Below are 21282 nucleotides of genomic sequence, written 5' to 3'. Positions count from 1 at the left end.
TAAGAGATTATAGTTTAAGAGATAGATGGAAGATAAGCAGAATGAAGACTCTAAAAAAAAATGATGGAAAGCTTATTTGGATGAGTGACTACAGATGATCAACATAAGGAAATTGTTAAAAAGTGAAAGAAAAGACTCTGTACCACAGGTAAACAAATTAACATTAAACAAAAAGGCTTTAACAAACCAAATCATGAAGACATCATGGGGTGGGGGTGGGGCATGAACAATACTGGATCAACAGTCTCCTTAGAAACACACAGTAAATTTACATAAGTGCAACAGTTGTTCTGTGGACTTGTTAGCTCTCTGGCTAAGTCAATACACCAGTCAGCTTCACTGCCTCAAGTATCAATTACTGAAGCTCTCTCCTGCTAAAGAATAATTAAATACACTGGGCCAACAAAGCAAAAGAATACTGTCATTAAGCAGCACAAAGTGTTTTATTATCAAATTTGATGGGAAGTGGTTTTATTTAGCATTAAAGTGAGATTATTAATATAATAAAAGGCAATCCACACAACTGAGAAACAGCCAGTAAAATAACATGTAAGGAAGATTCTGAAAATAAACCATTAACTCATGGTTAAACTTCAGACCATACCTAAAATGCACATGAAATTCAAGAATAAGACATCATTTGTTTTAGTCTACCAAGATACTATGACCATAAAAAAGGAGCTATCAAAAAAACTTCACAATTTTCCAGATCTTTTTTAAATAAAAGAAACTTAAATACTGAAATTAATATTCAAGTCCTACCTTAAAGCTAAGGTAGCCCCCTCTGTAAAATTTCTAGCAAAAGGCCTAGTGACCCTTTGTAAACACTTCACAGAACAGAAAACTCAAGTTGATCCTGCTCTGTTACTATGTTTTTCCATAAACAGAAAAACATATTATTATGTAGAGTCTCACCATACTATATACACTTGCTGATAACTCACCTTTATATCCCCCTCTACAGGACCTAATAATGAAATGGAATCTGTGTTCAAAATATTTTTGCTTAAAAAAGAGTAATAATTATAAAGACAAGGGAATAAACTGAATATTCAGTAAAGGTTTCAGAGTAATTGTGAGGCAGTAAGTGATAACTCCAAGTTTTTTTTTTTTAACATTTAGGTTTTTGTTAACATTCACCTATTCACAGCTCCTATTGCTCTAAACACACCCAAACCCCAAAGCCTCACATGTGACTTGGAGGTCATATCCCCACAAACTCTGTGGCCCCATCAACACTCTCATCTACTAAATAATGTGATTATCTCTAAACATATTTCTTAAAGAACAGTTACCCTAAAAAAAGAATAGTTACCAAATTGTTTGTTTGTGACATTTTCCTTTCCAAAGCTGCCACTGTTGAGATTTTAAGACAATGAGAATAAACAAGGTGGTAAAGATGGGGTAAATTCTTCAAATATACAGCTGTGACAATGTTTACAATCCCATTTATGACAATAAAATGGTTTTTATTGTCTTCATTTTATATGGACATCTTAGCAATAAATAGTAACACTTTTTTTAATGACTAGCAAAATTATTCCTCCAAAAGCCTTCTAATTCATGACGTCCAATCAAATGCCACTCATTTGAATATTTATTTAGTTCCTACTATATAGGCATAGATCATACATATTGACTTCAATATGTAAAAGTGTTTTAGCAATAATATTCATTCACTCAACAGATCCAACAAATATTTGCTGAGCACCAAACTATATGCCAGGGTCTTTAAGCACTGGGGAAAATCCCAGTGAACAGACAAAAATTCCTGCCCTTATCATGTGGAGTTTACAATCTTGCAGAAGGAAACACGTAACAATCAAATTAAGAAAATTGTGTAGTATGTTTTAAAGTCATAATGCTTTTTAAAAAGCAGGATAAGGAGCAACGAGGGGTAAAGAGGAGAACTGTGATTTTTAAATAGAGTGGTCAAGGAAAGATTTAAGAGCAAGTAACATTTAAGTGTAGTCTTAAGGAGGTAAGGAGTAAGCTATATAGGCATCTGAGGGAAGAATGTTGTAGGTCGAGGAAACTGAGATAGAATGCCTTGCATGTTCTAGAAAACAGTGAGGAGGCCAACTGTGACTGAAAGAGTGTGAGCAAGGAGAGAAGAAAACTAAAGAGACAAGGAGGGTATGTCATAGCATGTGGTGCCTTGAAAGCCATTCTAAAATATGTTACTGAGTGAAACGAGGGACAAAGAGTTGTGAATAGGTAAGTGACATGATCTGGTTTACTTTTTTAAAATTTATTTTATTTATTTATTTTTGGCTGGGTTGGGTCTTCACTGCTGCGTTGTGGAGAGCAGGGGCTACTCTTCATTGCAGTGCGCAGGCTTCTCATTGCTGTGGCTTCTCTTGTTGCGGAGCACAGGCCTTAGGTGCGCAGGCTTCAGTAGTTGCAGCACACAGGCTCAGTAGTTGTGGCTCAAGGGCTCTAGAGCACAGGCTCAGTAGTTGTGGCGCACGGGCTTAGTTGCTCCGCGGCACATGGGATCTTCCCGGACTAGGGCTCGAACCCGGGCCCCCTGCATTGGCAGGCAGATTCTTAACCACTGCGCCACCAGGGAAGCCCTGATTTACTTTTTAAACAATCACTCTGGCTGCAGTGTTGAGAACAGTTTGTAATGAAGCAGAGGAAGATGCAGAGACTCCAGTAGGAAGCTATGGTGATAATGCAGATGAGGGGCAAAGGTAGTGTTACTGGGGAGAGTGGTTGAATTATGAATACACTTAGAAAGATTTGCTAATAATTAGACATGGAGTGAGAGAAAAAGAAGAAGTCAAAGATGTCCTGGATATCCCAAATAGGCCTAAATGTAAAATATTCTGTCCTATAGTCAGTGAACAGATATTTTAAAGATTTTACTATACGTATTCTCCAATTCTCACAACTCTGCAAAGTAGGTATTATTATCCCTCAAAGAATCAGAGGTTATATTATTCGACATAGGTCAGAGAGGGTAGCTGGTACAATTAAAATCTAGGCCTGGTTTATTTTTCACCTGACATACCTGTTGCTCTCCAGTCTAATAAACAAATTTCCTCTCAATATCTTATGCCAATCCTTTGATTCATTTATTCCACATCTAGACATTATTTTATGTTAGAACTGTATGTGAAGGTATGTACATGTAATCATCCTTTACAAGAACAAAATAAACAAATACAAAGATAGCTAATACTGACTGTTTAATATGTGCCAGTACTGTTCTATGTGCTTTATCAAACATATTTCATGTAATCTAAGAAGGCTTCAAGTGTAAGACCCCATAATTTTATCTAATATCCAGAAAGAAAAAGTGCTGTCAACCAAATAGTAGTACATTATCAACACTAAGATGCACCCTGATGTCAGAAATGTTAATATGGGAAAAAAAGGGGGGGGGGCCTTAGAATCAATGAACTATCAAATCGTCATAAAATGCTAAGCATTAAGCAATACTATGGTGATCAGTGTTGGTTCAAAATATTACATCTCATTGCTCATTCATTAAAAATACTAGTTCTATCCTTTTCCTTTCCACATTTTAAGTTCTAAACCTCTTTCAACTCTCTTTTTTCCCCTCAAGGTTGTAACTAATGGAATATTAGTGCTTAACTTTGAAACCACAGGCACTATTAAACTGCTTGTGAAAAAAATCGCTGTAAGGCAAGAATAAAACTTCCTCTTCCAATACAGCTGCAGAAAAAGACACAATTCTGGTCATAAAACTGCTTATAAATAAATGTTATTTCTAACAAAGGTGTCCTGTGATCACCTGAATTCTGGAAAGCATAGCTATGTCCCATAAAAATTACAAGGTCTGGGTTTTGGTTAGTTGTCATACTTAATAACTTACTGCCCTAGAGTAATATTATATTGACACCTATTTTCTGAAATACATATAAACGTACAAATTTTTAAATTAAGCCTATCATTGAAACTTCCCTCTTCTCACACATTCATAAACAAATCCTAACAATTTTTTAGATTCTCATAACAAAGAGTTGGAAAGCCTATTAACATTTTGTGAATGAGAAAAATAAGGCATAAATGAGTTAAGTAGCTTATATAAATTACACTACAAATAAAGAGCTGGGGTCAGGATTCAAACCCAGGCAGGCCAATTTCAGAGTCTATGCTTTTAACTGCTATACTAAACTACTAAAATATTAAACCACCACTATGTTCATAAATAAGAGATTAGTTACATGAGTTACAACAGATCCATGCAATGAAATACTAGATGGTTACTAAAATGATAAAGGACCAGCTTATCAACCTGATATAAACTCACAAGATATTGTTCATTTTTTAAGCCATATAAATTAGTTATAACATGTATTATGTTTCCATTTTTGTAAAGCAAATTAATAATAAATATGCACATATACTGTGAACATATGAAAAGGTCTAAAAGAAAACTCACCTAAATTTTAGCAGGAATTATTATTTCTAGCTTTTACCTTCTCCTTTACACTTGTGTTTAAACATTACTTAATCAAAGGGAAATGGGCTATTTTCATTTTGAAAAAAAAATGAACTTTAAAAATTTTGCCAACATTTGTTTTAAGCTCCATACCTGGGTCTTTCAATCAAATATATTTCATGGGAATTTTTGGTCAATTCTACGGAACATATTTATCATTGCAAAAATGTTTTAAAATTTTTTTAATTTAAAATTCCTTCTTGCACCATTTAATGATCTGAAAGCACCTCTGAATTTTATAATAGCCACACTGTATGAACATAGGCTAGTTTTCATGTTACTTTAGTTGAGAAAGAGCAGAGTGAATGGCTATGAGTCTCAACAGATGGAATTCCAACGCATCACAAAAACAGGGTTGTGGGACTTCCCTGGTGGCGCAGTGGTTAAGAATCCGCCTGCCAATGCAGGGGACCCGGGTTCGAGCCCTGGTCCGGGAAGATCCCACATGCCGCGGTGCAACTAAGCCTGTGCGCCACAACTACTGAGCCTGAGCTCTAGAGTCCACAAGCCACACCTACCGAGCCTGCGTGCCACAGCTACTGAAGCCCTCACGCCTAGAGCCCGTGCTCCACAATGAGAAGCCACTGCAATGAGAAGCCCGTGCACTGCAATGAAGAGTAGTCCCCGCTCACCGCAACTAGAGAAAGCCCGTGCGCAGCAACAAAGACCCAACCCAGTCTAAAATTAATTAATTAAAAAACAAAACAAAACAGGGTTGTACTCCAATCTCCCCTTCACCTTAGTGAAACTACAAGTATATTTCACTGCTTCAGCAGACTGTAAGCTATGCTTCCATCTCTAACACAATGGTATACTATTTTTATCCCAGAACAAACCAACGTCCAAAAATAATGGAGCTTATTAACCAAATACTATCTGGAATATTAGTTTTCCTAAAACCAATAGACACAAAGGGGTAAAAAACAGAGCATGGGTTTTGGAAACAAACCTTTGTTTGAATCCAGCCCCTGTCACTAGGGTATTAAGTTTGACCTAGGGTATCATGTTACAGTAACACCACAGGTTTTTTTCTTCTGTAAAATTAGTCTAATATTATAATAGATATGCAAAATTTCCTTTTAAAATGACTTCTTATATACTGATACCCAGCAGGATAGGGATAAAATGCATTTTTTTAATCTGGGAGAGGGAGGCAAAAGCAGTACTGGTGAACAGAATGTTGATGTTCTGCCTATTTATCCTATCAATAATTAAGAGAGATCTCGAAATCTATGACTAGTTATGGATGTGGCTATTTCTTCTTTCACCTAAAACTGCTATACAACTCCTCAGGACTCACAGGAGTCCTCTCTTGAATGAAGATTTCCTGTTTTGGAGAAAAAAAGTGCAGAACAGTGCACAGAAATATGCTGTCTTTTATATTAGAAGAGGAAGAAAAAATATGTACAGTTGCCTATATTTGCATTAAAAAGGTACTAGAAGGGTAAAGAAAAAACTAATAAAATTGTTATCTTTGGGGAAAAGACAAGAAGGGGGACAACAATGTGAATGAGAGATCTCCCTATACACACAGTTGAATTTATTTTTTGGTGAATTACTTTTGTCCTTGTAACTTTTATTCATGAATTTAATTTTTACTTTTATCAAATATGTGTACTATAAAAAATTTTACAAAATAGTCTATATGATAAAAGCAAATCTCTCCACCCAAACAGAATCGTTAAACAGTTCTTATTTTAATGGTTGCCACCACAACATTAGATAATATGCTTATAGTTATCAACTTTAAAAATAAACTGGCTGACCTCTAATACGAAAACTTAGTTTATCTCTTATAATTCCTTTTTCTGTTCTCTCAATGTTTGAAATATATGCTCTTAATTTTAATTCTTGTGTAAGTATCTTTGAACTTTAAATACTACATTTGTATCTTTACTGCTTGTTTTGTCAATTTGACATTACCTCTTGATTCTCCATTTTGAAAGAAAGCTTTTGGGGCTAGTAATCTGTTCCCTCCCTCCCTCCTGCTCTCTGTCAACTTCATTTTTACTTTTATTGGTATGCTTGTTACATTCTGCCCTCCAACAATAGCATTCTGGGCTTTGTCCATTCCTGTCCTGTCCAAAGGTTGACTCAAAGTTGAAAATCAATAAACAGCATTTATACTTTTATTACTATATAAATATTGTTCAAGGAAACATAATCCTGGAACACTTCACTTTTTACTCTACGCGTCTAATGTCACAACCTTAGAACCACTTGAAAAAGACTATTCTTAGAATCAAGATCAAATGGATTCTTTATTATACTCTACCAATTTCTTAACATTATGCTACATTCTAATTTGGTTCATAATTAGACATTTTTATTTATTTATTCATTCATTAATTTTTGCTTTCCGTGACATTTTAAAACTATTTTCCTCACACTATTATCATCATATTTTCATATTTTCCCCAAACTCTTCATGGCACCACTCATTCTATGTAGTCCTCATTTTTCTTCCTAAGATCTCCCTCCTAAAACCCCCTTTTCTCCTGCTTCAATCTAGAATGACTGCTTTCTAGGACTTCCGAATAGCTATTAACTAAGGTCTTCTTTTCACTTTTCATCTGGGTTGGCTCAACTTTTTCCTGAACTTCTGTCTTCCTTGCCCTTAGTTCACATTATTATTTTGCTGGAGTACAATCTTAACAACTACCTAAATGATGGTAAACACCAAGGTAAACTTTCTGGGTCCATGCATGTCTGAAAATTCTATCCTCATAACTAATCATCTGACAGCCAAGAATTCTGGGTTAAAAATTATTTTTTCCTAAGAAAATTAGGAAAAGATTCACCATTTTCATCTAGCATATAGTAGGGCTGGTAAGATGCCAGTCTGACATTCATTTCTTTGAAGTTGACTTGTTTTCTGCCCCCACCTCCCTGGAAGCTTTCTGAATCATCTCTTCATCGGTGGAACTCTAAAATTTCACAATAACATATCTAGGTGATAGTCCTTTGTACTCACTGTACTAGGTAATAAATAGGTGGGTCTGAAGCCTGAAACTAGAATGAGTTGGTCTGAAGCCTGAAGCTACCACTGTCCTTTGTACTTCATACTAAGTAATAAATAGGTTGGTCTGAAGTCTGAAGCTAACATGAATTGTTAACTCCCATCTCCAAAATCAACCATGGAGAAGCTGTAGAAGCTGAAGGGATATGTGGATTTCAGGAACCAAAATAATGTGAGAAAAACCTTGATGAAATGTAAGGAAAAAAGATAGATCAACAGTTGAATTGAAATTTTAATACATTTCTCTTAGAAAGTAATAGACCAAACATAAAAAATATGACCAGAAAAAAAAATACAATCAATAACTTGAACTAATAGATACACTGAATGCAGAACCAGACATCCAGTTAAGAATAAACATTTATAAAAACAGACATTGTATCAGGTTGGCAAACTTTATATGTAAAGGGCCAAATAGTAAGGGATTTTAAACTTTGTGGGCCATACAGTCTCTGTCATAACTCACAAAAGCAGTCACAGACAATATGAAAATGAATGAGCATGGCTGTGTTCCAATAAAACTTTAATTATAGACACTGAGATTTGAATCTCATCTATTTTTCACCTGTTACAAAGTATTAATCGTTGGATTTCTTTCAAGCATTTAGAAGTATAAAGACCATTTTAGATGGCAGGATGCATAAAAACAGATGGCAGTGAGCCCTATTTAGCCCTTGGGCCATAGTTTGCCAACTCCCATATTAGTTCATAAAAGAAGTCTCAATATGTTCCAAAGGAATATACTGAACATACTATGTTCTCTGCAATAAAATTAGAAACAAAATTAAAAAGAGTGGCTAATGTTTGGGAACTAAACTTTTAAAGCCACTAAATAATCCTGGAGTTAAAAAGGAAACTTTTTCGAAAAGATACATGCACCCCAATGTTCCTAGAGCCAAGACATGGAAGCAACCTAAATGTCCATCAACAGATGAATGGATAAAAAAGTTGTGATATATATACATAGGAATATTACACAACCATAAAAAAGAATGAAATAATGCCATTTGCAGTAACATGGATGGACCTAGGGATTATCATACTAAAATGAAGTCAGAAAATGACGTATCATATGATATCACTTACATGTGGAATCTAAAAAATGATATAAATGAACTTATTTAAGAAACAGAAACAGACTCACAGACACAGAAAACAAACTTATGGTTACCAAAGGGGAAAGAGGAGGGAGGGATAAATTAGGAGTTTGGGATTGGCAGATACAAATTACTATATATAAAACAGATAAACAAAAGGCCCTACTGTAGAGCACAGGGAACTATATTCGGTATCTGTAATAAACTATAATGGAAAAGAATCTGAAAAAGAGAATATATATACATATATATAAATAAACATATATATGTAACTGAATCACTTTGCTGTATACCAGAAACTAACACAACATTGTAACTCAAGGATACTTCAAAAATAAATAAATAAAAAAGGAAATTTTTTAAGAATCGTAAGTAAAATATAAAAATACTTAGATATAATAAAAATGAAAACACAAATCCAAAACTTGTGGGATCCAGGTTTAGTACTTTAAGATAAATTTATAGTTGTAAATACATTTATGAGAAAACAGAAGATTTTAAAATATGTGAGTTAATTATTAACTCAAAAAAAAATTACCTCAAAAAAGAAAAAATTGAGAGCAAAAGAGCAAATCCAAATCCTAAAATTACTGTGAGAGGAATAAAAAACCTGAATTCACCATAAGAATTAAAGATAGTGAAATAACAGACAAAGACATCCCTATCCCCCACTACCAACCCAGGTCCAGATGACTTTGCAGGTGAGATCAACTAAACTTTGAAGAAAAAAGTTGTTCCACAAAACAGCAAAAGAATGAAAGTTAATCAGTTCATTTTAAGCAGCTAGTGAATGAAATCTTGATTCCAAAAATAAAATTAGAAAATCACCTCTTTGCAACTATCATTATAATAACGAATTAAGGCAAGAACCATCACATAGATGCTAAAACTAGTAGATTAAAATTTGAGAATTAAAATAATATTAACATGGCCTTAAAGTACCACTCCACAAAATACTTACTAGTTGCAAAGAGAAAAACAGTAAATTTACAGCAGAAAACCTGGCAAATACAACTTTAACCAAGTGATCAAAGTTAACATTACAAGTTATAGGACAAATCAACATCCTCTGCTTTCTGATAAAATACACTGAGAATAGAACATGACTTCTGTGGTATTCCTGCAAAAATACATAACCTAAATCTATTTATAAGAAACAGATAAACTCAAAGTAAGGGATATCCTACACAATAACATGCCTATATTCTTTTAAAATGTCAATATCATGAATCAAAAAGACTGAGGAAACATTTTAGATTAACTTCCAGATTTTGATAATTATGCTACAGTAATGTAAAATGTCTTTATTTTTAGGCAATTACACTCTAAAGTATTTAGGGGTGAAAGAATAAAGTAAAATAATATATCAATGAAGTTTCAAGGAATCTCCTTGACAAACTATTAATTACGAAGGGAAAATGAGTAACTTAATATAGTGGAGAAGCTGGGCTGACAATCATGCTAACCAAATAATGATTCAGAAAGTGAAAAAAAGAATATAGAGAGATATATGTATATCTACAGAAAGTAACATACACATATGTATAAAGAAAAAGAGAGAAACACTATAAATGAATAATAAAACAAATGGGGCAAATGTGAATTACCTGGGTAATGGTTATATAAGTTTTTATACTATTCTACAACCTTTCTGTAAGTTTGTATTAAAGTTTCAAAAAACTAAGATATCGATGAAATTCACCACATTAGTATACTATGAAAAAAGAAAACCTTTAAAAGGGAAAAATCAAAGTATGTATAAATTATGGTAAGCTATTAGAGAGAGAGAGAATGTGGTAATATAAAAAAGTCATATGCACAGTGATTTACAACCAAAAAAGTAGTTGCACTTACATGATCTTACTTGGACATTAATAAGCTATTTTACTATTCATTTTGCAGTATTTATTCACTACTTTGAGTTAGGTAGTTGTATTAGTTATGAATGGATGCATAACAAATTACCCCAAAATCTAGCAACTTATAAAAACAAGAATTTTTAAACTCAATTTCTGAGAGTCAGGAACCTGGGCATGGCTTAGTTAGGTCCTCTGGCTCAGAGTCTCTCACAGGCTGCAATCATCTCAAGGCTCAATAGAGGAAATGGAGGTCCCACTTCCAAGCTCACTCAAGTGGTTGCTGGCAGGATTCATTCTGTAAATGGGCCTCTCCATAACATAGCTCACTTTTATCAGAGTAAACAAAAAGAAAGCAAGAGAAGCCAGTCCTTAGAAACCGAATCCTTCAAGTAGATTTAAGCCTACCATCTTGCTATTTGTTATCTCTTTGGCTCATCCATCCTTTAACCTATCTTAAACACAGACAGATTAAAAGAAAAGGAAAAGGAACAGGAAAACGATATACCCCACAAATACTAATCATAAGAAAATTGGAATGACTAGAATGACTACATTACTATCACACAAAGTAGATTTCAGGACAGGAACGATTACTAGATAAAGATATATATTACAAATGATTTTTTTAAAGGTTAATTCATCAAGAAAATATAACATTCCTAAATGTGAATGCATCTAATAACTGAGCTTTAAAATATATAAAGCAAAAACTGACAGAACTACAAAAAGAAATAAAAGAACCACAACTACAGATGGAAATTCCAATATTCTTCTCCCCTTTCAGTAATTAACAGAATAGAAAGAAAATCAGGAAAGTTAGAGAAGACTTGAAACTTCAACCAGTTTATTCTATTGACATTTATAAGGCACTACACCCAACAAAAGTAAACTATATATTTTTTTAAGTGTACATAGAACATTCATAAAGACAGACTATAGCTTGACATTAAAACAAACCTCAGAAAATGTAAAGGTGTGAAATGGTATACAGCATGTTCTCTAATCAAAGTAGCATTTAAAAAAATAGAAAGGGACTTCCCTGGTGGCACAGTGGTTAAGAATCTGCCTGCCAATGCAGGGAACATGGGTTCAAGCCCCGATCCGGGAAGATCCCACATGCTGTGGAGCAACTAAGCCTGTGTGCCACAACTACTGAGGCCGCGTGCCACAACTGAAGCCCGCACACCTACAGCCCGTGCTCCGTGACGAGAAGCCACTGCAATGAGAAGCCTGTGCACCAGGACGAAGAGTAGCCCCCACTAACCGCAACTAGCATGGCAATGAAGACCCAACGCAGCCATTAATTAATTAATTAAATTTCAAAAAGATAAAAAAAAATAGTTAAAAATAGAAATCCCAAGATTTGGCTTTGAAAATCCCAAAATTTTTAGAAATTAAATCACGCTTATAAATAATCATAGGTAGGGCTTCCCTGGTGGCGCAGCAGTTGAGAATCTGCCTGCCGATGGAGGGGACACGGGTTCAAGCCCTGGTCTGGGAAGATCCCACATGCCGTGGAGCAACCAGGCCTGTGAGCCACAACTACTGAGCCTGTACGTCTGGAGCCTGTGCTCCGCAACAAGAGAGGCCATGACAGTGAGAGGCCCGTGCACTGCGATGAAGAGTGGCCCCCGCTTGCCACAACTGGAGAAAGCCCTCGCACAGAAACGAAGACCCAACACAGCCAAAAATAAATAAATAAACAAATGAACCAACAAAAAATAATAATAAAATAAAATAAAATCTTAAAAAAAAATCATAGGTAAAAAGAGAAATCACACTAAGAGTAGAAAATACTTTGAACTGAGTGAAAATTAAAACCCAGCACACCAAATGCAATGAAAGAAAAAAATCTGAACAGCACACCAAATGCAATGAAAGAAAAAAATCTGAACAGCACAATATCTATTTTTTAAAACTGAATTCATAATTAAAAACCTTCCTGCAAAGAAAATGCACCCACAAGTGGCTACACTGATGAATTCTATCAAACATTTAAGGAAAAAATACTACCAATCTTATACAAACTCTCGTCAACAGACTGGACATGGCTGAAGAAAGAATTATGAGCTTGAAGACACTTCAACAGGAACTTCCCAAACAAAAAAGCAAAGAGAAAAAAGAACTGGGAAAAAAAAAAAAAAGAAAGAGAAAAAGAGAGAGTGAAGCAGAAAAAAACATTTCAAAGTAATGAATGACCAAGAGCTTTCCATAATCAATGATAGAGACCAAAACCACAAACCCAGGATCTCAGAGAACACCAAGTAGGATAATACCAAAAAATATGCACTTCAGCAGATCATTCAAACTGCAGAAAACCAAAAACAAAGAGAAAATCTTGAGGGAAAAAACCCTCCTTACCTACAGAGGACTAAGGATAAGAATTACAGAGGTTTCTTTCTCATCAGAAACCATGGAAGCAGGAAGAAAGTAGAGTGGAATATCTAAAGAGTTAATGGAGAAAAAAAAAACCCACCAACCTAGAATTCTATATGAAAAGCATCCTTCAAAAGCAAAGGAGATGGGGCTTCCCTGGTGCCGCAGTGGTTGAGAGTCCGCCTGCCAATGCAGGGAACACGGGTTCATGCCCTGGTCCGGTAAGATCCCACATGCCGCGGAGCGGCTGGGCCCGTGAGCCATGGCCGCTGGGCCTGCGCGTCCAGAGCCTGTGCTCCGCAACGGGAGAGGCCACAGCAGTGAGAGGCCCGCGTACCGCCAAAAAAAAAAAAAAAAAAAAAAAAAAAACCAAGCCCCCCCCACCACCACCAAAAAAGTAAAGGACAAATAAAGACTTCTTCAGACAAAAACCAAGGAAATGTATTATCAGTAGACCTGCCCTACGAAAAATGTTAAAAGAAGGTCTCTGGGGAGAAGAAAAATTATGTAGATCAGAACTCAGATCTACATATGGAAAGGAAGACAAGGAATAAATGAAGGTATTTTATACTTCTTATTCTTAATTGATCTAAAAAGCCTGTTTATTTAAAGTAATAATAGTAAAAATGTATTGGGTGATTACTGCATATGGTTAAGTAAAATGAAGGATAACAGTGTCCTAAGGGACAGGAAGGAGAAATTGGAAATGCTCTGTTGAAGGTACCTGCAGTATACATGAAGCAGCATAGCATTATTTGAAGGTGGACTTAAAATGAGCTGTAAATGTATACTGCAACCATTAAAAAAAATTTTTTAAAGAGGTATAAGATGCTAACAGAGGAAATAAATGGAATCACATAAAATGCTCAATTAAAACCAGAGAAGGCAAAAAAAAAAAAAAAGAGGAGAAAATAAAAACAAAGAACAAGCTAATGAATACAAACAGTTATGAACAAGGTACTTATTAATTTAACTAAATTAATCATCCCTTGAAACGTGAATGGTAATGGCCTACATATACCAATTAAAAGACTGATTGCTCAGAGTGGATTTAAAAAAAAAAAAAAAACCTAATGATATGTTGTCTACAAGAAACCCACTTTAAAAGAATAGGCAAAAAAGTTAACATTCATAAAAGAAGGTAAGTGAATGGCTAATAAGCACATGAAACGGTACACACCACCACCAGTCATCAGGTCAATGGAAATTAAAACTATAATAAGATGCTACTAGGCATTATAGTTATACTCACTAGAATTCCTAACAGTAAAGTGTTGGCAAGGATGTGGGGCAACCTGAACTGTAATACAAAGCAGCTCCAAGTGTAAAGTGGTACATTTAAAAAAATAACCAAGTTAAACATACACATATCCAATTTTACTCCTAAGCATAGTGTACAATGAAACACACATTTACCCAGAGACATACACAAATGTTTACAGTCGCTTTATTCATAATAGCTCAAATCTGAAAAGAACCCAAATGCCCACCAACATGAGAATGGATTTTTAAATATTGTGATATATTCACACAATGGAATACTCTCGTTAATAAATAAGAAAGAACTACTGATACATAGAACATAGATAAATCTAAAAATCCATTTTGCTGAGTAAAAGCCAGGCATCAAAGAGCTTATGCTGTATATATGGAGTATTAATATTTATTTCATTTATATGAAAATCAAACACACACAAAATCTGTGGTGACAGAAATCAAGAGTTGCCTAGACTGGGTCTAGAAAAGGGCAACAGGAAACAAGGGGATACGTTTGTCAAAATTTATTGCACTGTACCCTTAAGACCTGTGCATTTCACTCTATGTAAGTTACTGCTCAGTTTAAAAAAACAAAAAAAGATTTCTGGCAAAGGCCTTTTCTGTAGTTCAAACACTGCAAGCAGTAGGTGCATTTTTTCTGCAAAGGGTCAGAAAGTAAATATTTTAGAATTTGCGGTCATATGGTCCCTGTTATAACCCTTCTGTCATTGTATCGTTAAAGTATCCAGACAATATGGAAACAAATGAGCATGGCTGTGTTTCACTAAAACTATTCACAAAAACAGGTGGCAAGCTGGATTTGGTCCACAGTCTGTAGTCTGCTAACTCCTGGTGGAGCAACAGAAAATCAATCTTCAAAATTAATTTAAATACACTGTAGTGTTTTTTCCTATATAGTAACAGGCATGATTATTATTAGAAGCCAATTATAGTCCTTCCTAAATTTTTAGGTTTTTCTATACTCATCTAATCATTTAAAATAGAAAGATAAACCAGAAAATCCCTAAAATATATTTAATATGGAAGATCATCATTTTAAAAAATCATTTAATGGCCACTATAGTATTCTGAAAAATTATCCAGGAATGTGAGAAATATTTAAGATACACTAGCCAGTAATAATTAAAGTATGAACTAGAAATTTAAAATACACTTAGTTACACACACAAAAAGCTACGTTACCCACAATGCTGATGCCTTGATTTATCTGGTATAATAAAGTTCTTGAAACATGCCCAGCATCAATCATCATCACCTGGTTTGTTCTTTATTTAAAAGAATTGAAAATTAAGAACAGCAATTCTCGCTGTTTTTAAAAGCATTTCAGAATACAAAATAACATATGGAAATAAAAGAAATATTTTATGAGAAGTACCAAAAGCTAATTTTTTGCCTAATTTAGGCAAGGCTCAAAAACCCTGCAAAGAACCTGCAGGTTCAAACTCTGCAAAGAACACCCAGGGTATACAACTAGGTATAAATAAATCTCAAATACAGCACAGCCCTAAGCTGCCTGAAAATGTTTATCCATCTTCAAGAAAATTCTAATCTAAAAAAAGAATTTAATTCTCTCTCACCATGGTATATACCTATTAGAAGAAACACTAGCAAAATCAGAAGGCTTGGGCTCCAGTATAAGTTTGCCACTTAATTGACTGTGTGAGAATTTGGCATCCATTCATTAATCAAGCATTTCTGAGAGCTTACTATGTGTCAGACACTGGAAACACAGTAGTGAAGGAAATATCAAAAATTCCTGCCCTCATGACACATTCTAGTGAGTCACTTAATCTCTAAAAACAATTCAGTTTTCTTTCACTAAGGTAATGGACTTCATATTTAAGGGTATTTTCAATTCTCTAAAATAAAATCCATATTACTTTCTGCATCCGGGAAAGCAACTGATGGAGCATAACCTGAAATCCACTCTTTCACTGGCTAAAACTATTTCTTGTGTCATTATATTCAGACAGCAAATAAAAGAAAATAAGTGACATTCTTGAAGAACTTATTTAAATTCGCTAATTTTGGTTTATACAATCTAGAGAAAATATGAGCCTTATTGGCCTATTACTTGGTAACTAAACTTCCTTGGATGGGATCCAAGAAAGAAGCAGAACAATCTTATGAGAATTTTCTTCATATAATGAATAATTTTACAGACATTTCCAGTATTGCCAAGTGAATCAACTAATCAGCTTATCCTTTCTTCAGAGTAGGATCTGATCTCTGTTTCCAAACTGCTTGCTGGAACACAGGTAGTCAGAGATCCTAATTGCATATTCAAATCTAGTTCCTGAGCCTTACATTTAAATTTTTCTCTTATCTATCATCAAGATATATTTTTCCCCAAAATAAAACAGGCATGACAGTCCTTCAAGCATAATTCCTCAACTCCCAAGTGTAAGTTTTTTAAATGTTTCATGTATTCGTTTTTCCCAGATAAACTCTAGAATCACAAATTATGTTTCTGGTAAGACCAAAACAACTCTCACTTTAAATATCCCTTCCCTCACAGGCCCCTACGGAGACACCAAAAGGGATCCAAGACATAAGCCTAAGCCTGCGGTTTCTATCTATGAGTATCATTCCCAAATGAGAAACTGACATAAGTATCTACCAAAAAAAAAAAGTATATCCCACCAAGAGGTTTCTCCATTTATTTTCAACTCATAAAATATGTTCGAAGTTTGCCAAAGCAAGCTAACTCCATCCAACTTCAAAAGACAGTATAAGCAGTAGTCCCCAATTATGCTAATCTTGAACATCCTATTGTTAGTCTAAAACTCTGCTATCTTTACGCTTATATTTTAAGATGTTTTAGGAATATGAGTACCACCATCAGATCCAATAAAACCAAATGCAGAAGTGTTGAAATTGTTAGCTAGAGATGATGGACAGAAAGCAGCAAAACAACTTTACATAAAATACATATAATATACACATGAATTATTTCCATTTTCTACAGTAATATGAACTGTAAGTGGTCTCTAGAACTAGATTCTCAACTCAGCTGCATCAAATACCAAATTGCTAAAAGAAATCTTAAAACTTCCATTCATATTTTAAAAGCCTCATATTGATGAACTCGATTTGTATTTTAGAATCCAATAAATGAGAAGATTTTGATAAAACTGAAATGACTTATAACTTAGAAGAATCATTACTGTAAAATATTAATTATCCAGCTCTCCCGTTGTTCACCTTTTAGACAGTACCCTCATTGCTGGCAGCGAGGTACAATGAAAAAAAAGGTCAGGTTTGTAATCAGAAAGACATGGGTTTGAACTCTGGTGCACCACACCTTGAACACAAACTTTCTGAACCTATTTTTTCATCTCTAAAATGGGAATATTAACACCTACCTTGAAGAACTGTTTCAATTATTAGTGAAATATATGTAAAGCATCTTTTATATAATAGGAATTGAAGAAACTTTAGCTGCTATTACTATTTTATTACTCATAAATGCATCCAAGACAAGATAAAAGAAAGGACATGGCAGGAAAATAAACCAGAGCCTAGGTTACATGTAACTGCTAAAACAACAAAAGCAAATAAATACCCTGATAGTTCAAGCGAAATTTTGGGCTAAACTTTTTGTTCACATTTTATATAAACAAGATAATATTGTAACCACTCTTTATAAACACACAAAATCCAAAATTAGCTACAGGTCTACTTATGTTGGAGCTAAATAAAAATGAAAGATTATCATCATACAATAAAACAGATAATTTTATGAACAGGTGAGATGATTTCACCATTGGAAAAAAATGCCAAAACTAAGATTTAAAAATGCTTATGAAAGGATATTAAAAGATTCCTACCTTTAAACCGACTGCTATAAGATCTGTAACAACACTGTATGGAAAAAGTAAAAAGAGAAAATGGAAAACAAAGTTAGAGAACAAGTTTTAAAAAGACAGAGATAATAAGATAAAGAAAAAAAGAAAAAGCATTATAATGACAAATAATAAAAATAAGAATGTGATGAGTTGTGAAATGTTAATACAAAGAAAAGTGATGGGACAGTCTAGCAACAGCAGAGTGTAAAAGCAAAGCTTTAATAGCAATGTAAGAAACAAATAATAAATCAAATTCTCCTTTGGTATTTAGAAAAATGTAGTTGTGCTTCAATAAAATGAGTACGTGTTTATCCATTTCCCTTTATTTAACAAACCCAAACCAAAACTTTAAATCACCAAAGTTCACTCTTTTAAATCACTGGTATGAATTATCGTATTTAAAGTTTTAAATGAAACAAAACCAGTGAGTGGATTTTACAGAAATAGACAGTAACTTGCAAATTTGCATCTACCACCCAAAGGGCTCACCAAAATATAGCTAAGACAGTCTCTCAGAATTAAAAACACAAACATCAAACTTCAGACATCAAAGTTTTCAAAGATTTGCTTTAAAAAAAATTCTACCACATCAAAACTGTGTTTAAGTATCAGTAGGAAATGAACACACACACACAAAAGAAAGTTGGGATTTGAGGTGGAACTAGAAAGTTATGTTGACTGCTGGTTTGTTTTTTTAACTATCCAAAATAATGAAAAAGGACCCTTTTCAGGCTATGGAAGAATGTAGAAATTTAAGTAGCCTCCTAAAAGCATAAACTGTGTTCAAAACCATATCCCGTAACACCAAGATGTAAAAAACCCACATACTTCTGCCAAGCAAAAATCCATCTCTTCCAACCCCCCAAAAAACTGTCTTCAATTAAGTTTGTCTCATCTCCTAAAAGAAAGCTATAATAAAATTCTATATATTGTTAATAACCTATGTCATCATTACTTAATAAAAGTAAACAAGTTTATGTTTGTTTAATGATGCAAACTTAATTGTTTTAAACAATAACCATGTAGAGTTAAAATTTTTTCTTTTGAAACTTAAATTTTGTTTGAAATCTAAATGTGATAACTGACATTTGTGCATAAAAAATTAGATTGTCTAATATGTACTAGGTATTGGTCCTGATGCAAAGAGTAAATCATGCTGCTACTTGAACTCCCAAACGAACTTACCTTCCAGTATGTCTTACTGCCCCACATATTTAAACCAATAAACTCATTCTTAGCTTTCAAACCACATTTAGGGTGAAGAGAAAGTTAACTTCTTAAACACTATCTGAAAGAGTAAGTCTGCACTTCACAGTTGCCCAAGAGTTTAACAGCCAAGATGCATAAGCCAAGAGTCCTCTTTCTTATCACTATAAATTTTCCAATACAAAAAGCTAGTCTGCTTCCGTATCTCAAGTCAAACCACTAGTCAAGACAATTCACTACACATAGTGAAATACTACTTCCACAGCCTTTCTCAACTGAAATATTGGCGTAATTATACAATTAGGATAGTAAAATTGTGCGCACATATAAAGTGTAATTGAAAAAGGTGGTGTGAAATGAGTTTTCAACAACGCTCTCAGAGAAGCTTCAATTAAACAATAAAAATATTCAATTAAATTTTAAAAATACTTTGGAGAACATCACCACCACAAATGAAATCTAAAATTGCACTTTGTCTAACGTCTGTAACAGTGTGCAATGTACATTCAAATGAGTTAATCCCATATATTATCATATAGACTTATTATAAAACTAGGATAAACGAAATCTAATGAAGGCAAAAATTGTTCGAAGATTCCATCGTCTTTACACAGTACAATTACAATCAACTATATGGCAACATGTATGCGGCTTTACTGTTCAAGCAAGTTCTGTATACTCCACAACCAAGAGGTCTCCAGAAATCTTGTCATCAAAATCAAGTAAAAGGCCAAACAAAATCTCAAGTGCATAATGAAAATAAATAAGTGGATTTGCAGGCTCTAATAGAGGTTTTTTTTTGTGGATCTTGATGCACATAGGCTACGACCTTCAACTAATTCACCATGATCCTAATCTAGTTGTTTTCTTAATCATTCAAATATCTGTCTGGTCCCACCCCATAATCCTGGGTCCCCAGAGAAATATTTATATCGGTGATCCTAAATCTTTATTTTGGCCACAGACCTCATTCACTTTTAAAGCGTTTCAAAGCTCCCCGAAAATCGCACTTATGCAATATTTTGCATACATCGTAGGGAATTCACAAGTTTCTTGGGGGGCGGGGGGTTGGTAGGGGCACGCGTCCCTGGTCACCGAGTCCAGACGCCCGGTGTACGGTAATCGTTAACAGAGCTCCCAGCACAAGCCCGGAGACCGCGTGGGACCCCGGCTCCGGGACCGGGTCGCCGTCCAGACGTGTACCTGCGCGTGCCCTAGCCGTCCGCCACTCCGCGGCCACTCGCCTCCCCGCCAGAGGAAGCTCCAGCGCCCGCCCCACCTCCCCGGTAAACAGCAACTCTCCGAGCGGGAGGACGCCCGCCCCGAGCGCCGCCTCCGCCTCCCCCAGCGCCGCGCACCATTTTCTGAGAGGAAGTGTCTGGAGGCCGGGCCAGGCTCGGCGGACCTCGGCACCCGCGGGGTGCACTGGGCTTTCCTCCGCTTCCTTGGGCGAGGGTGTGAAAAGGCGGACATTACGGGGGCGCCGCGAGGGGGAAGGAGAGGCTGCGGCGGACCGCCCCTCCGGGTCTCGGGACTCCCTGAGGAGGCGCCCGGAAGCCCCGCCGTCGGGCTCGGCCCGGGCCGCTCCTTGGGCCGCCGGCGCCGCACCCGGCTCCCCCGCTCCGGCGCGTCCGGCCGAGAACCGAGAAGAAGCGGGCAAGCGCAGCCCGGTGGCCGCCGAGCACTTACCCATCCATGGCCCACACGGAGGAGCGCACAGTGCGGAGACTGACGGGCCCACCGCGAACGGAGGGAGGAGGCAGCGGCAGCAGGGCGGCTCCGGGTACCGGCAAGCTGCGCTTCTCTCGAGCTCCGGCCGGTCGAAGGTGGAAAGAGAGTGGAAAGCAGGGGCGGAGACCAGGGACGCTCCCGCCACCGCCGTGCCCCCGCCTTCCCCGTGCCCCCGCCTTCCCCACCCCCCCGAGCGCGTCCCCGCCTCGCCTCACCCCGCCCCTCAGCGTCGACGCCCTCCCTGGGCCCCGCCCACAGCCGCCCTCCGGCTCGGCTCCAGGGCGCCCTCTTCCTGCGGCTGCCCTGAGACTCCTCCTCCGGGTGCCCCGCCCCGGCGCGCGCGCCCCGCCCCCGCCTCCCTCCTGCGCTCACGGGAGCGCGCGCCTTGTGCTTC

General features: G+C 36.2%; 1 protein-coding gene across 1 annotated transcript in view; it reads right to left on the bottom strand.

Annotated features, from left to right (window-relative positions):
• Positions 1 to 20972, bottom strand: part of PTBP3 (polypyrimidine tract binding protein 3) — a 101103-nt gene extending 80131 nt beyond the window's left edge. Inside the window, exon 1 of the mRNA XM_082843452.1 lies at positions 20847 to 20972. The gene's annotated coding sequence lies outside the window, so the exon portion shown is untranslated. The remainder of the gene's footprint in view (positions 1 to 20846) is intronic.
• Positions 20973 to 21282: the final 310 nt, after the last annotated feature.

Source organism: Leucopleurus acutus (genome assembly GCF_964270905.1).
Source record: "Leucopleurus acutus genome assembly, chromosome: 7".
Taxonomy (NCBI): domain Eukaryota; kingdom Metazoa; phylum Chordata; class Mammalia; order Artiodactyla; family Delphinidae; genus Leucopleurus; species Leucopleurus acutus.
Note: the sequence above shows the minus strand (reverse complement) of the source record. Positions and strands in the feature narration are given on the sequence as shown.